Below are 16,460 nucleotides of genomic sequence, written 5' to 3' on the forward strand. Positions count from 1 at the left end.
TATAGAACACATGATATTAATGGCTTTTTGTTTTAGGTCATAGAGACCGATGTTGATCTGGTATCATAGTATTGTAACTGTTCACTTAATGCATTGGTTCTCTAATTTGAGTGTGGATCGGAAGAACATGGAAGACTGGTTAAAACATAGTCCCTCAGCTTCATCCTCAGAGTTTATGATTCAGTAAGTCTGGAGGGAAATTTACGTGTCTAACACGTTCCTGGAGGAGGCTGATGCTGCTGGTCCGGAGACCACACTTTGAGAACCACATGCTCAGAGGGTGACTGTAACGCCGTATTTCTCTACTTGGAGTCTATGGTGGTGTGCCAAGAGATTCTGAAAACAAAGTAAGAGAGGTGTGACACATCTTCCTAAGGGTGTTACCAGAACATTTGTAAAGCTATTTCATATTTTAAAGAAATAATGTTGATATGTTAGGGGATGAAATGCAAAAACTGAATGACATATTCTGAGAAAAATACAAGACCTCAGAGTTGTTCCAAGTTTATATTGTCTGCTTCTACCTATGAAAGCTGTCACCTATTATGACTGCCTAATTTACTAGAGCTTTTCTAACATGTCCCCCCAAATATTGAAGAATTTGGGGCTCCAGAAAAGCAGGTGCTATGTCTATTATTTGAATCCTTAGGTTCTAGCTTCATATCTGGCAAGAATAGATGCTCTATAATCTGTGTGGTCCTAGGCAAGATTTTCTTCTCTTTTAATCTCTCTGTGTCCAGTTGCCACATAAGGAAAATAGAAACAATGACGGAACCATTCATTGAATTGGGTGAGATAATAGTCTAAGTTGGGCCTGTAGTATTGATTCAAAACAATGTTTGAAGGTATTCACCAAATATAGTAAATGCGATGAGAGCTTACTGTGTACTACACCACTATTTAATAACAGTGACTAGACAAGTTGACGTATACCATTCTATATGAAATTCTTCGTGTGGAGGATCCAGGAATTTCATGTTGAACCAGCTCACAGTGTGATTCTTCATTAAGTGGCCTGTGTACTTCACAATTCAGAAAACACTGCTACTGAGGTTTTTATCCCTTTCAGAGATAATGCCAGCCTAGGGGATACACCAGTGAATAAAGGGAGGGTGAAAAATCCGGCCAACTTCAGGCTTATTTATGGGAATTAAGAGTCTACTGGACACTTCTGCTTGTCTAAATAGCTAATTTTTAAAAATTATTTATACAATACTAGCAACTGTATTCATCGTTTATTTCCATTAACAACAACGCATGATCATACAAGATACACCCTAATTAGAGAGACAATTAGAAGAGTCCTAATGCCTTAGTACTACTGAAAAATTACAATATATAGTTTTAAATACTTACAAACGTGAAGTTTAAGCTGTTATCTTTCCCAATTCCCCAGGCCTTCCTGGAAGCTTTTCACAGTATTTGACCCCCCCTCCCCCACATTTGTCCTAAATTGTACTCAACTGCTCTTTAGAATGCAGGTGCTAATTAACTTCTTAGCACTTCTTTGCACAGTCCTAAAAGCCCCGCCTCTCACTTCTGTGCCTTCCAGGGTGTCTCTTTGAGTTGCCTACTAAAAAGGGATGTGTTTCCCACCATGAGTATGTATTACTTTTGTAATTAAAAACTTGAAATAACATATAACTTTATAAAGAGTGTAAGCACCCCTTCCTCCTCCTAACTCACAAATAGTGCTTTTCCATGGGCCAATGTGTGATGAAGTTGATTCCTTCATCTCCCCTCCTCCTCCTCTGAAATTCTGTATTGGTTTCCATGGGGCAGGACCTAGGGATCTATCTGCATTTTAAACATAGCTTCTCAGGGGATTCTGGTCCTAGTGGAGGAATCATTCACCCAGAGGGTAGTTCTTTTCAAACTGGACACACTGCTCTGTTTTCTGACATATTGTGCTGTGTTTGATAGTTGCAAAATATGTCCAGTGAGTGTCTCCACATTCTGATTCTCAAATAGCTGCTGAGTTCTGTTTCTTTTAGTCACACAGGAGCAATACAACATAGTACATAGTACATAGCATAGTACACTATTGCATTGCACATGCAATTTGCTGTTAGAACCAGCTTCTAATTGCAGGTCCCACATCTCTTGGTTATGGGAACCCAAGCTAGTGACCTAAACATTTTAGTTTTTATTTATTTATTTTTAACAATTAGTGTTTTCTATTTTCCTCTGGATAATTTTTCATTTTGTATACCTTATTTTATCTTCAGCTTTTTTTTACTATTTTAATATTTAGTATTATTAAAACTGTTACTAATAATATTCTAAATTTTCTTAAGTAAATATTTACTTGTTCTATCAAAGTGTAGCAAAATAATGTTTGCACATATTTTGGATTCTTCCTTTAGGATAACTTCCAAGAGATGGAGTTACTAAGTCAAGTGTTTTTACTATATCTATATCTGTATTTATATCTATATCTGTATACCTATTTTCTGTCTATTTATTTTGTTTTCCTGGATGTACTAACTACTGGGGTGCTTGCTATTATAATTATGCTATAAATATTCATATGGATAACACATCTGTAATTGAGTAGATGAATGAATTAAAAGCAAACGTTTATTTATTAATCTAGAAGTGATTTAAATCTAGTTTTTAGAGTTTATGTGAGGACTAAAGGAGATGATTCTATCAAGTAAATACTTGGGCCAGAAGCATTGTGGTTCCTCTATACTTGATGATAATTATCAGTATCTAATTAAAGAAAAGACTAATATTTGAAAGTAAACAGGCAATTGACAATGGATTAAAAAAATGAAGGCTATCATGATATGAAACTCTCTAGAAATTTGTGGATATTTCCCCTTATGCTTTTCCTTTGAAGGAACGTCATGTGTGAAGTGTGTGTTTAACGATCGCCCTGATTCCTAATTATTTTCTTGGGAAATCTGGAGAGCTACTAAAGGTAGTTTCACTTCCTGTATGAAATACTGTTTTGAAAATATTTCTCTGGAGAATTTAAAAACAAGAAAACCCCAGATTCCACTGTTTTTAGACATATCCCAGTGCTCCTCATTTCACACATTTATCCTCAAACATGTACAAAATACTTGCTCCCGCATTTTTCTTTCTGCCTGGAGAACAGCTGTAAAGATATTAATTGTGCTTCAGTTATAAATGGATTGCCAAAAGGGACAGAACGGGTTGTGTATCTCATCAGCATGCCCTGTCTAGTATAAATAATAAGACAGGAACTTGGTAAATTGGAAATTCGTGATAAAAATGAGATGTGATGTTATGAAGTCCCACCAGGTCCTTCTTCTGGGTACATTGACTTTTAAGGCGTTCTTCAAGACTGCTAAATCAATGATTGTCTGTCACAAAATGTTGGTTAAAAGGGCTATATTACTGGGGTCAACTACAAATTAGCCCAAAGGGTAGACACAAAGGTAGTATAAATGTTAAAAAGAGAAAAAGTCACACATGTTGTAAACTATAGTTGGAAAGGCATAGCAGTTGGAAAATGTATACAGTCTTTTCTCCTTTCCACCTAAGATTCTTAAATGTGGTGATTGGGAAGAATTGAAAAGAGTGGAAACATAACTGAATTGAGTGAGATATTTTATTTCATTCTTTCGGTTATTTTTAAAACAAGGTTGGAATTTTCTTTGCTGTTTCCCCATATTCTCTGTGTGTCTTTCAAATCTGCTAATTTTTGCTTTTACCTTTTGTTAGCACCTAGCAAAGTTACTATTTCCCAGTACATCATCATGATTAAAATTTAAACAAATCTAAGGAAAAGTGGATATTTTCAAATGTGTTTTAGAGATAAATTGATGCACTTTGAGTTGTTTTCTAAATAAAACCCAATTTTGGAAGAGGTCTTACTTTAATATGATCAAAATTTGGGGATGGAATAAAAAAAAGCTCACACATCTACACACAGACACATATGCTGTTCATTTCTTATGGCAAAGTCAGTATTCTGAAATCACAGAAGTGATTGAAGTTGAGCTACCCGTCCTGTCATGTCATCAGGGAAGGTTTCATTTACACATCTCCAGCTGCCATTCACCTTTCCTCAGCAGCAGGACTCGGAGCCAGTATCCTCTGTACACGTATCACTCCCTGAGTATACCCAAGTTACAGCCTACACAGTGATGTTGCTTTCCATGCCTCTCCCCCTGTTAGTCTGTGAACTCCCCAGAGACCAGGAAGGACCTGTGTTCGTTTTTGATATCTTGGGGCCAAGCACAATTTGATGGCGTTCAGCAATCGATAAACCTCTGTGGAATGAGAAAAAGGAACTAAGGAAGGGAAAGTAAAGAGAAAGAAGGATACAAACAGCGAAATGAAAGAATAAGATGAAGAGATGAAATGTTAATTTAATTTTCCTGCTAACATTTGTTTAAACTACTTAAAGGTATGGTCCACATCAGATTCATCAGTACGTCTTCAGGGCTAAAAGCATCATCAATCAGTCTGTTTCTCTCCATCTCACCCTTTCTCCCTCTTCCTTCTTCTTTCCGTCCTCCCAATTTGCAAAACTCTTAAGATGCTGGCAGATCCTTAATCATTTTTTTTTTTTTGTAAACCCAATGCCTAGTCTTTCATGTATTCTTTTGTTTTTGCCAAGATTTTAATTAAGGCAGGTAGAGTTTCCGATACATTTTTTTCTTAAATCTCTCCAGGCGAACGGGTACCAAGGTCTCACTATATTCTTCTAGTATTTTTGTTTTTATTCTACGTTCTGCTTATTTAATATGACTACATTTAGCTTCTTCACATACAGCTATAGAAATCCCCTTCCTCTCATACATCTTTGGAGATGACCCGGGGGTAAAAAAACAGGCTGTTGACCAGCATCCAGGAATTCCTGTATCTGGGAATGAGCTGATAGCACCAGAGGAGCAAAGGATGGGGTTGGGAATTGATGTGGGTTGACTTGATTTCAAATCCAATGATTCATTTTCTTTGAGGTTAGGTCTCTCTGCCAAGGCTAATTTTCTAATAATAGCCCCCACATTGTTGGTTATTTGTAAAGATTAGATGTGTGTGAATTTCTTAGTTGTTTGGTTAGGTTTCAGGCATATGGGTAACCTTGGCTATTTATGGTAAGGTGCCAGAACCTCAGAGTTGAACTCTCTGGGTTTGAGGGAAAAACAAAATTGAGTCAGAATAGTGTCTCTCCACTTACTGATTATGTGTCTTAATACATTTATTTAGCTTCTTTGAGCCCGTTTTCTCATCTAAAAAATGGAGACAACAGTATCAGCTTGATACGTATATTTGGAGTATAAAAATGAGTAAAGAAAGATAAACGACCCTGCATACTATGTAGCACATAGCTGGAGATAATCAATGTTATCACTGTCTCTGTCCCAACTAGAATTTGGGATCAAGACCAGGTGATATCTCTCTAACTCTTTCCAGATTGAAAGTCAGTGCTTTTATGATAATAAGTAAAATTTAATTTAATATGAGCTAATATCAGAATACAAATACTGTATGCCTCCTTTTTTTTTTTTTTTTTTTGAAATAGAGTAGAAGAAGTGTTGGCTTTGGGTCAGATGGAACTGGACTTGAAAGCCAGCTTTTTAAATTATAACATAGACCCTGGTAATAAGAGATGGTAATACTCAGTGTCTTGGTGAGTTTGGGCTGTTGTAAAAAATTACTCAGACTCGGTGGCTTAAACAACAAACATTTATTTCTCACAATTCTGGAGTTTGGGAAGTCCAAGATCAAGGTGCTGGTAGCTCTGGTATCTAGTGAGAACCTGCTTCCTGGTTTGTGGATAGCCATCTTCTTGCTGTGTCTTTACATAGCGGAGAACAGAGAGAGAGAAGAAGCAGGCTGTCTTTTTCCTCTTCCTATAATGACACTAATTCCGTTATGAGGGCGCCATCTTTGTAATTACCTAATTAACCTCCCAAAGGTCCCATCTGCTAATGCTATCCCATTGGTGGTTAGGATTTAAACACATGAGTGGAGGGGAGGACACAAAAATACAGTCCATAGTACTGTGTTTGTGATTTTTTTCCTAGAAAGATTAAGGAGTTTCCCTAGTTAATGTCAGTGGGACATCTAGTTCAAGAGATGCTATCTTCATTTATTTTCTCTAGTTTAAGTACTATTTCCTCAAACACATACTAGCAAGATAGGCAGAAAGGCCTTATTTTTGTGGATCAGAGGAAAATCCACAGGGATTTACTCATTACAGAAAAAGGTCCACCAGACTTCAAACTCTATCAGCAGGGAAGGAGAATCTAGCCCTCTTCCACCCCTAATTCCCACTCCATCCCATTGCTACTGCCCTTTACCATCAAATGATTTTTGTTAATGCATGCTCTTATGAAATCTCCTAGTCCAGTTCTCTGCAAGACCCGTTGTTGCCTTGCGTGGAAGGTAGCATTGTGGCTAATCATTCACTCTATGATAAACTTGTCTTTGATGCCTGATTTTCAGACTTGGGCTCTTACCTTTAGTCTTCATGGATGCAACTGCAGCCATCCTTGATGCAGGATTGTGCAGCCTACACAGGCTCCAGTCTGTCACCCATGGAGCTTACCATGGTTGCCTTTCTTTTTAGTCCCTAGGAGGAACTCTACTCCTAGTAAAGACTCTTTCCACCTTCTAAGCCCTCTAAAATAAAGTCTTTAGTCTATTATTTTTTTCACTAGGAAATTTTTGTAAGTTAAACAGGAGTTTGATATCATACTATGTTTTGTTTACAATCACAGAAGACAACTTTAGGAAGACAAGATCATACCTACTCTCTTAAGAGGAGGAAAAATCCCTACTGTTTCTTCTCTAATAAATTAAAAATATGAAAACACATAATTCAAAATATCAATGGATTGACCTGCTGTATTAATTTCTGATTATGTCTTTCTACAGAAAACAACTATTCATTGATTTATTGTTTTATTTATTTAACTACTATTTATATGCCTGGCACTTGCTGAGATACTAGAGAGAAAAATAAGAACATGGGGCCATGTTCTCTGCACTTGAAGATGTAAAATTCAGAAACAATTTGTGTAGTAGTTACAAGGGCCAGTTTGGGATCCTCTGTATCTGGTTTTGAATACAGATTTTATCCCTTTCTATTTGAATGGAGATAAGCATAACAGATGCTCAAATGCTTGTTGCAAAGATTAAATGAATAAATATTTTATACCAGGCATTGTTCTTAGCATTTGTACAACTATAAAAATGCAGAATTATGCTTATGATGTGAACAAAGGGATGAGGCCACATTACAGAGGAATGGGTTAATTCTGGAGAGGAGAATTAGAGAGGAAAGCTGAGAGAATAAGAAAGAATATTGTTTTTAAGAAGCTTTCAGTCTGAAAGGGAAAAATCTGTATGCTCTGTGATTTATATATAAAAGTAAAAGGTGCCCCCAGAGACAGTCAAATAAAGTATTTTTAGATTTCAGAAAAGGGAACGATCAAGCTTAGAAATCAACTAAATCTTAAACTGGGGTCTGAACGAGTTAGGTGGATGTGTTGGGAAATCATAGGAATGAATGTACTTGCTTGAGCAAGTGTGTGGGTGAAAAAAAGATAGTCGGGAAGATTAGAGAACTCTGGGTGAATTTTTCCATTTTCCTAAGATAACTTTTCATTTTCCTAAGATAAGGTCCAAACTGATTAGCTTTTTTCATGAGGGTTCTTCCTGATTTGCCACCCCACCTCTGAACTTGGACTCAAGATCCTCCTTTTTCTCAATTCTAATCTCAATATCAATGGCCCCTCCTCCCAGAAAGCTTGCTTTAGCTTTAGCTGTTCCCTCTGTGTCATTCAGTACTTCTCTTTCACCTATGGCACCTTATCATGTCATTTGGTAGGTAGTTGTTTAATTTTTTGCCTTCCCACTAGTCTGCCCTTCAAGAAAACAAAGATCTTCTAACTACGCAGTTTCTCAGGAGCCTGAAAGAAGGCTTGACAGGTAGCAGGAGCTCAATAAAAAGATATTGTGGGGCCAGCCTGGTGGCATAGTGGTTAAGTTCTCATGCTAGACCTGCACAGCCTGGGGTTCACGGGTTTGGATCCCTGGTGTGGACCTATGCATCACTTATCAAGCCATGCTGTGGCGGCATCCCACATATAAAATAGAGGACGATGGACACAGTTGTTAGCTCAGGGACAATCTTCCTCAGGAAAAAGGGGAGGATTGGCAACGGAGGTTAGCTCAGGGCTAATCTTTCTCACCAAAAAAAAATATTTATATATATTGAAATAGTGAAGGGCCCAAATAGGAGATAAGCCCAACTCACCTCTCTTTTAGCTACACCCTGGATAGCAGCACATATAGCGTGGCATATTTTGGGTGCGTTAGTGAATACTCTTTTTTTTTTGTTAAATCCTCTTGAAACCATAGCTCTGTAATGATTGCCCAATTAAGCCTGTTTTGTCTAGGACTTTCCCTTCCCAAATGCTCAGTGGCTCACTTTGCCAGGTTTGAAATTTGATGAGAGTTACTCATTTTGTCTTTTGCATTTAGGACAAAAAAAAGAAAGTAACCATGTGGGTGATGGATGTGTTAATTAACTTGATTGTGGTAATCGTTTCACAATGTACATGTATATCAAATCATCACATTGTACAGCACTTTAAAGATATTACAGCTTTTTTGGTCAATTATACCTCAGTAAAGCTGGAAAAGAGAAAAGAAAAAGAAAAAAAGGGATTGCAGCCACAACCACACTTCTGCCATTCTTTCAAGTCCTGGCTTTTAACTAGAGAATTAAGCTTATTCTTAATGGAGCAGCTATTGCAGTGGTTATATTTTTGTTCTCATACATCTTGGCCTCAAATTCACACTTCATCAAACATAAATAAAGTGGCATGTTCTAGAGAGCCCAGGGGTGCAGCTTTCCACGATGTCCCCTCACCCAGGTGATACTGATTGTACGCTACCCTTATGGAGCCCCAGAATAAGAATATGAAGTGGGTGATTTCATTCCCATTTTATAGATTAGGAAACTGAGTCTTAAAGATGCAAAAAAATTTTCTTGCTGTGGTAGAGTGGCAGGTCATTGATTTGGAATATGATCTCAGTTTTATAATAAGATAATGTGAACAAAAACTTCTGGCATTATAATTGTCATATATACATGTTTTCCACTACTTTGTACTGCTGCCTTCTAGAAATAAATTTAGTGAAGATTTCCACAGATTCTTGTAATAAAGCAAAAGCGTGGGAAAACATTGCTAAAATAAGCTTCAAACACTGTTGGGACAGAAACTCTGACTCTGCTGTCCATTCTTGTATCCTCCACATCTAACTCAGAGCCCGGCATACAGTACATATTGTGCAAATAGGCTTTGTATGAGTGAATGAATGGGTTCATATAATAAAATAGAATCAACGAAGCTTCCACCTAACCGCAATCCTGACACCTTGTAGAAGGCATCTCTGGTGCCACTGGTAGCATAATTTTGCAAGGTCAAGATGAAAATAGCTGCAAGTCAAAAGCATAAATGATGCTAGTTTACTTCTTAAGCTTTTATAGGATTTCATTCCATAGGTAACAGTTTAGCAAAGGTTTGGTTGCTGGGAATAGGCAGCCTGAGAAAAGAAAATATATACATTTTTTGCTGTTGTATTATAAAAGAGTCATTCAGATTCCAAAAGGGTTTGTTTATGCACATGGAACTGTAAAACAGACAGCTTATTAGTTTTCACAACCAGGCCTCCGATCGTTCTCATTATCTGTTTGCAAAAGCAGTGGGTAGGCCGCCATCCTGGCATTGTCTGTGAAGGATGCAGAAGGTCCTTTTCTCCTGTGCATAGTAAACATGGCTGAGAGTTTACAGTTACACATTTTCATACAATATTTTTCATTTCTCTCACCCCATGCGCATTACAGATGTTCGCTGGAATGATGCATGGGTGAATAGAAGACATCTGTGTGCTCAAATGCATTTTCTGAAGTGGTTAATTGTTCCAGAAAGTTTCAGGCTCATTTTAAAAACACAATGTTAAGTGTGTATGGATGTTTCATTAAGTTACAAAACTGTTTATACCTCTAAATGCTCCAGAAGAAAATATGGAAACGGAATTTTATTTTCCCAGTTTATGACCCGAATCATAGAGCCAGAGAAATGACAGGATACATTTCGGTCCTGTCCATCCGCCTGACTGCAGTTAAAAATCTGTCCCTGTTCCCATAATAAATTCAATTTGGAGCATGTAGAACTTGGCAGCAACATCTCACTACAGGCTGAGAGTTGGCACATGAGGAGAACACCCAGTGAGCAGTGGCGAGGCCTTTGCAAAAGATGATAGAAGGGGAAGTTATCACTTAGGATTTCATTGTGTGGTATATGTCTTAAAAGAGAGGTTTCTGAAGTGAAATGGCAGGTTCATGCTACCTCTGCCTCCTATACAATTGGCGTTTATAAATCACAAGGTTAATCATCAACAAAGGGAAGGGTTTGATCTTCTAATATCTACCTGACGTAACTTTCCTAGATAACCAGCAGTCTTTCAGAGTAGAAGTTTCTGGAAGGAATAGGAATCCTGTCTTACTGCTTACTGCTGAATGGTTAGACGGTATAGTTCATTATTTATTTCCCCCAGGGCTTGGTTGGGGAAAAATTCTCCATACACAGGGTTAAAGAAACAAGCTGTAATTTTGCCTGATCTAAGTTTAATCCTCCTCATCCTGCAAAGACCCCCTCAGGCATCCCTTGGAGGTTTGGATATGTGGCATGTGTCTTCTATAATTAAATAGCAAAACTGCAAAATTACTGGCAGGATTTAGGCCATCTTTCCCACTGGGGGTGTTTGCTTGAGGCCCTTTAGGAGACGTGAATGTTGAAGACTATGGCATCAGTTAGAGAGATGTGAAGAAAAATACGTTGACGACCCGCATTTATTTCCTAGCTTTTTCCTTAAGCGCACTGGATCTGTGCTCTGCTGTAAGTGAGAGGAAAAATACCACAACAAACAAACAAACAATAAACCTCTAGAAGTGCCTGCCAGTCACGTACAGAGGTATCCCAGAGCATTGTTCCATAAAACTAAAAAAATCATGGATGCGGTGTGACATATTTAAAGCATCCAGGGCCAGATGCCTCAGCTTCTAGTAAGCGATAATTTAAACGTCAACAGGTTCCACAGTTATGAAATTATCGCTCTGCTATTCAACAACAACCAAAAAAGGTTGTCATGGTAACACCTGCACCCCATTACTTCTAGTATTGCCTAGTACTTGGGGGAATTAATAAGGAGGATGAGGGAAGATGGGTTGAGGATTTCGTTTTATTAAAATAATGAAAGCAGTAGCATCCTTGCTATGACCTGTTAGGTTTCTGTTCTTTCGAATGTGTGAATGTTTAAGCAAGACATTTTCAGATGATAATGCCAGATGCTGTCTGTGGATTGTACACACTGACCTTGGATCAGTGTAGCCAGAAGGTCAAATCAAAAGTTTGAAGATAAGAGGAGGAGGCAAGAATGCATGCCTGTCTGAATTTCAGCTGTTGCAAAGATTCTGCTTCTTTCTTTCTTCCCCACCTGCTCTTGAAATGCTTATTTTCTGAAAATGTATTGCAAATGACTCTTTGCAAATGGGGTTTGTGTTCTTCTCATAAGAGTTTTAGCTTTTCCGGGGTGTACATTTTCACGCTGCACCAAACCTTTGTTTGCCTGTTCAGGGTGTCAGCGCCAGCATATTTCTTTCTGAATAATGTGCAGAATTGGTGTGCTGACTTGCTCATAAAAAAGTATAGCCTAGCTAACAGAGCTGCACTACCCAAACCCCAAGATCTTATTTTCCCGAAGGCCTTTCATCTTAGTTTGTCAGCAAACTGGAACCTCTAACCTGACGGTGTAAAATTTTTGATGGTTAATTTTGCTGGTAGTGTTTGCTGTCATTACAGGGGAGAATATGTGGGTCCTGCTGCTAATGGGAGGAAACTTTCAGGTACGGCAAGAGGCAAATGATGCTGTGAGCCTTCTGCTAATTAAAATCCAGGCAGCAATTTGGCAAACCTCACTTAACCAAGAAGTCAATGCAGAAAAATGGGTTTATTAAAAGCAGAATTCACCTTGGAATTGATGTGTTCATACTTGATACTAGCAGGATGAATTGTGGTGACAGGGATAATTTTTATTGACAACAGTTGGAAATACAACAGCTATATTATTATAATTAGGATCAGCATCAAGTTGGATTATAATAGGGGCTTTCTTGGAGAAATGGCACAGTGTCAAATTTATAGTCATGAGCTAAATGAGACTCTTGTATCCTCGACAAAGGGACAAAAACAGTTCCAAATGAAAACACAAACAGAGAATCCTGTTGTTATATTTCCTGGGTATTACTCAGGGTCCTATTTATCACACACCAACACTTGCCGCTTTGAAGAAACATTATCCTGCAAGGTTTACACTTTTCAGTTTGCCTCTGTGGTCTGCATGCTGCATGCATTTCCATGGAGAAGACTATACCGCAGCTTGACTAGAAATCTTTTCTGCTGCAAGATTAACCTCAAAGCATCCATTTTTCCCCCTCTGGGTAATCACTTGACAAATGCATCCACAAAACCTCCGCACACATCTATTCCAGTGTACAGGTGCATCAACAGTCTTGAATCACTATTAGGAGAAATATCATCCTTGACGGAAAGTAGTGCTGCCTTTTCATTTCCAGATGTCTCAAGTTGAAGGATGCGGATTTCCTGGGAAGCCAGACATCGGGCGGAAATATCCTGCATGAGGATGTGGGTAAAAGCTTGCCTTAGCTTTGTTGCCATCCCCAGCCCAGTAGTTCAGCTTGGCAAGCATGTGGGATTTGCGTGGGCTGGGAGATATGGCATTCATTTGAATGTCATCCGTTCAAATAATATTGAGAAACTTGTACTTACGATGTGCCCAGTGCCCGGCCTTGTGCTTACTACATCAAAATACATTTTATTTTTGAGCCCACAGCAATTTTATACAACAGAGGAAACTGACATGAGATGGATTGGATGGGAGAATGTGAGATTATGTGTGTGTGTTGCTTTCTTATTAAGGACCTGAACATATTGTTACATTTGGAAATCTCTTTTTGTATTTTACCCTAAATTTTAAGGAAATATACCACCTTTAAAACAATTAGGCAGAACTACATTTAGTTGTAAATTACAACATCCACCATCACTTAAAATTATAAAAGACTAGTTTATTATTGTCTCTCATGCACACACCTATAATGTACATATAATAGTAGTGACAGTAAGCTCTCAGAAATATCGTGTCAATAACTCTTCTATACTCTTTGCATAAATTATTACATTTAATTATCTCAACAAGCCTAGTTTGTAACAATTACTATCACCTTCTTATTTTACCGATGAAGGAACTGAAGCTTAGAAAAGTTTTGTTACTTGACCAAGGACACAGAACTAGTAAAAGTTGGGAATGGAATATAAAACCAGTGTTCTGGTTCTAGACAGTTTGACTCCAGATTTATCTTCTCAGCCACTCTTCTCCACTTAATATGATCTCATTTGATCCTCACACAAAACTTTGAGGTTTGCAGAATAAAAACTATTATCTTTACATATGAAAAAACTGAATCTCAGAGCATGTAAATGAAGGGAATCTGGCCCCTTACTCCTGCCTCAATGTTTGGTAATGTGATGGGTGCCTGTCATCATAAGACAACAGCAAGTTACAATAATCAATGAAAATAGATATGGTCATCAGTCATGGAATAGTAAACTCCTGAGGAAATATCCCGAACTTCCATTTAACGACAGAATCTCCGTGGGTCTTTATGTAGTTTGAATGATTTAAAAAATACTTTACTTTATAAAGAAATCTGAGTAAGAGTTCTTCAAAATAATCATGATAGAAATTAATGCTTTTATGGAGAAGGTGAGAAATTAAAATTTTAATAATCTGGTGCCAGTGACTATAGTCATTCTGAACTATAGATTTACATGAGAATTGCCTGAGAAGATTTTAAAAAATATTCCACTACCATTCCCATTTTGCCATTCCATAGATCTGAAGGGGACCCCGGGGATCTATATGTTTTTCAAAGCTAGATTCAAATATGTAGGCAGGGTTGGTACTCCCAGGCTTAGCATGTGGTAATTTCTGGGCTAGGCCCTTACATATATTATTTTGTTTAACCGTCATGGTAACTCTAATATATATTATAGATTTGAAATCTGAGGCTAAGACAGATGAAATGATTTGCCCTCAGAGATGGAGATAAGTGTTTCAGAAAAGGCTGGGACTATTTCTCCTGCAACACTGTTAAGCTCATGGCCCTCAGCCCAAACACACACCTCACACATATATCCAATGATCTGTCATTGTTCAGAAACTATTTACATTTATTTTTTTTCTCTATGAAGGTATTTCTTAATTTAAGAGTCACCTACTAGGGGCCAGCCTGGTGGTGACATAGCTGTTAAGTTCCTGGGCTCAGCTTCAGCGGCCTAGGGTTCGCCGGTTTGGATCCTGGGCAGAGACCTACACATGGCTCGTCAAGCCATGCTGAGGCAGTGCCTCACATAGAAGAACTAGAAGGACGTACAACTAGGATATAGAACTATGTACTGAGGCTTTGGGGAGAAAAAAGGAAAAAAAAAAAGAGGAAGATTGACAACAGATGTTAGCTCAGGGCCAATCTTCCTAAAAAAAAAAAAAGAGTCACCTACTAGAAGGTAATTTTGGTGATGATAGGAATTTTTGATGATTTCCTCTTTTTTCCAGTGCCTAGGCCGTGACTGGAACTGAATGCTCATGCTCCTTAAGTTAACATCATACTGAGTATAGATCTTGACTTTATTTTCTGGTAATATATGCTCCTTCATAATAGGGGAAAACCATTTCTCCTAAAAAAAAGTCAAAATAAATGCACAAGACAACAGAACAAAGCAAAGCAAAAAATTGTTGCGTGGTCTTCTGCATGGAAGTGTTCGCCCTTTCTCATCAGTCTCTGAACCGTCAGTTCTTGCAGTAACTCTTGAATTTTTTTCTTGCTATTCATTCTTTTTTCTTTAACTTTTTCTGAACCAATTTTAGACTTAGAGAGAAGTTGCACAAATAGTTTCTGCATACCCCTCACTCAGTTTACCATCTTTCATAAACTTAGTATAAGTATCAAAACAAGAAAATTAGCACTGGTATCCATTTTTATTGTCATTACCCAGTATTATGTTTTATCACCTTTTAACTGGACTGCTGTAACCTCATAACTAGTCTGATCTCCTAATCTTTTACATCTCTACCTCCAATTTAATCTAGGTGCGCTAACAGCAAGAGGCCCACAACATAAGATTGGTCTCTCACTGAAATATTTTCTCTATTCCCTACAGGATAAAGCCAACACTCCCCATCTTGGCATTCAAATGCCCCCGTCCTCTGTTCTCAGCTTGCTTCTCCAACCTTAGCTTTGATGACTGACTTCTCTAGTCATCTCTCTTCCTAAAATTTTTTGGCACTTTTATCTCACTATCCTCCTCTCACCTGGAAGGTTTTTCCTCCAATTCTACTCCATCCCGCACAATCTTCAAATAACTACAAATATTGTAGTTTCATTGTGCTCATTTTCACCGGACAGTTGATAGGTTACTTGTGAAAGTGAGTCTTCTTTTTTTTTTTGATATTGTTCCCAGTGTCTGGTGAGATGTGTCACACAATCGACAATTGACATTCAGCGCATTTTTTCCCTAACTATAGATTTTGTAGAACCTCTGACTCATCATTCTGAGCAGAAAGTCCAATTCTACAGAACTATCCACTGCTCAACAAATATTATTGTTATAGTTTCCTGTATAGTGACTGCAATTCAAAACACTTCAAAAAGATTTTGATTGGCAAGATCTTGCCAAAACTCTACTGATTTCAGTAAACACAGAGGTATGCTGCTCAGATCCACCCCTGACCCCCTTCGGGTTGAAAACACTCTTCCTCTGGCTGCTGGGAGTGTTGGTTATTGATGGCTCAGGGCTGATGATCCCTCAGCTGAAGAGAGCTCCTGGCCCAAGGCCAAGGCTCCATTCTCAAGGGGAGTTCCTACATCCAATAACTAACTGCTCAAGGCTGGAGTATAAAGACCTCATCCCATTTCCTTGATGACCATCCCAGCTCTAGATCCCCCAGAGAAGTCCACTGAAGCCTTTGCTGTGACTGCATCACAGGCCAAGTGCTCCTTCTGCCAATGTTGTCCTTCCTATTTCCCCATAGATATTAATCAAAGAGCATTCCCCAGTAGAAATTCCGCAAGAAATCTCTATCTCAGAGTCTGCTTTCTAGGAGACTCATCTGTGACACTTATCTATCATTCCTCATTAAATCACCAGATAATTTATTCATTTGTCTGTTCATTCAATTAGCAAATATATGTTCAATATTTGTCAGATGTCAACATTTACTGGATGAGAAGGAAGACATTGACCCTGCCCTCATAGAACATGATTCTTGTTACCACACCAGACTTCTCCAGTTTCTCCTCAGTTTCAACAGTGCCCAGAATTTCC

At 38.2% G+C, this 16,460-nt stretch overlaps 1 protein-coding gene across 1 annotated transcript in view; it reads left to right on the top strand.

The window, feature by feature from the left end:
- CDH8 (cadherin 8) overlaps nucleotides 1-16,460 on the top strand; it is a 335,632-nt gene that overhangs the window by 134,450 nt on the left and 184,722 nt on the right. The gene's annotated exons all lie outside the window — the stretch shown is intronic.

The sequence above is a fragment of the Ceratotherium simum genome, chromosome 30 (assembly GCF_057802395.1).
Source record: "Ceratotherium simum simum isolate JZ-2026a chromosome 30, ASM5780239v1, whole genome shotgun sequence".
NCBI lineage: Eukaryota > Metazoa > Chordata > Mammalia > Perissodactyla > Rhinocerotidae > Ceratotherium > Ceratotherium simum.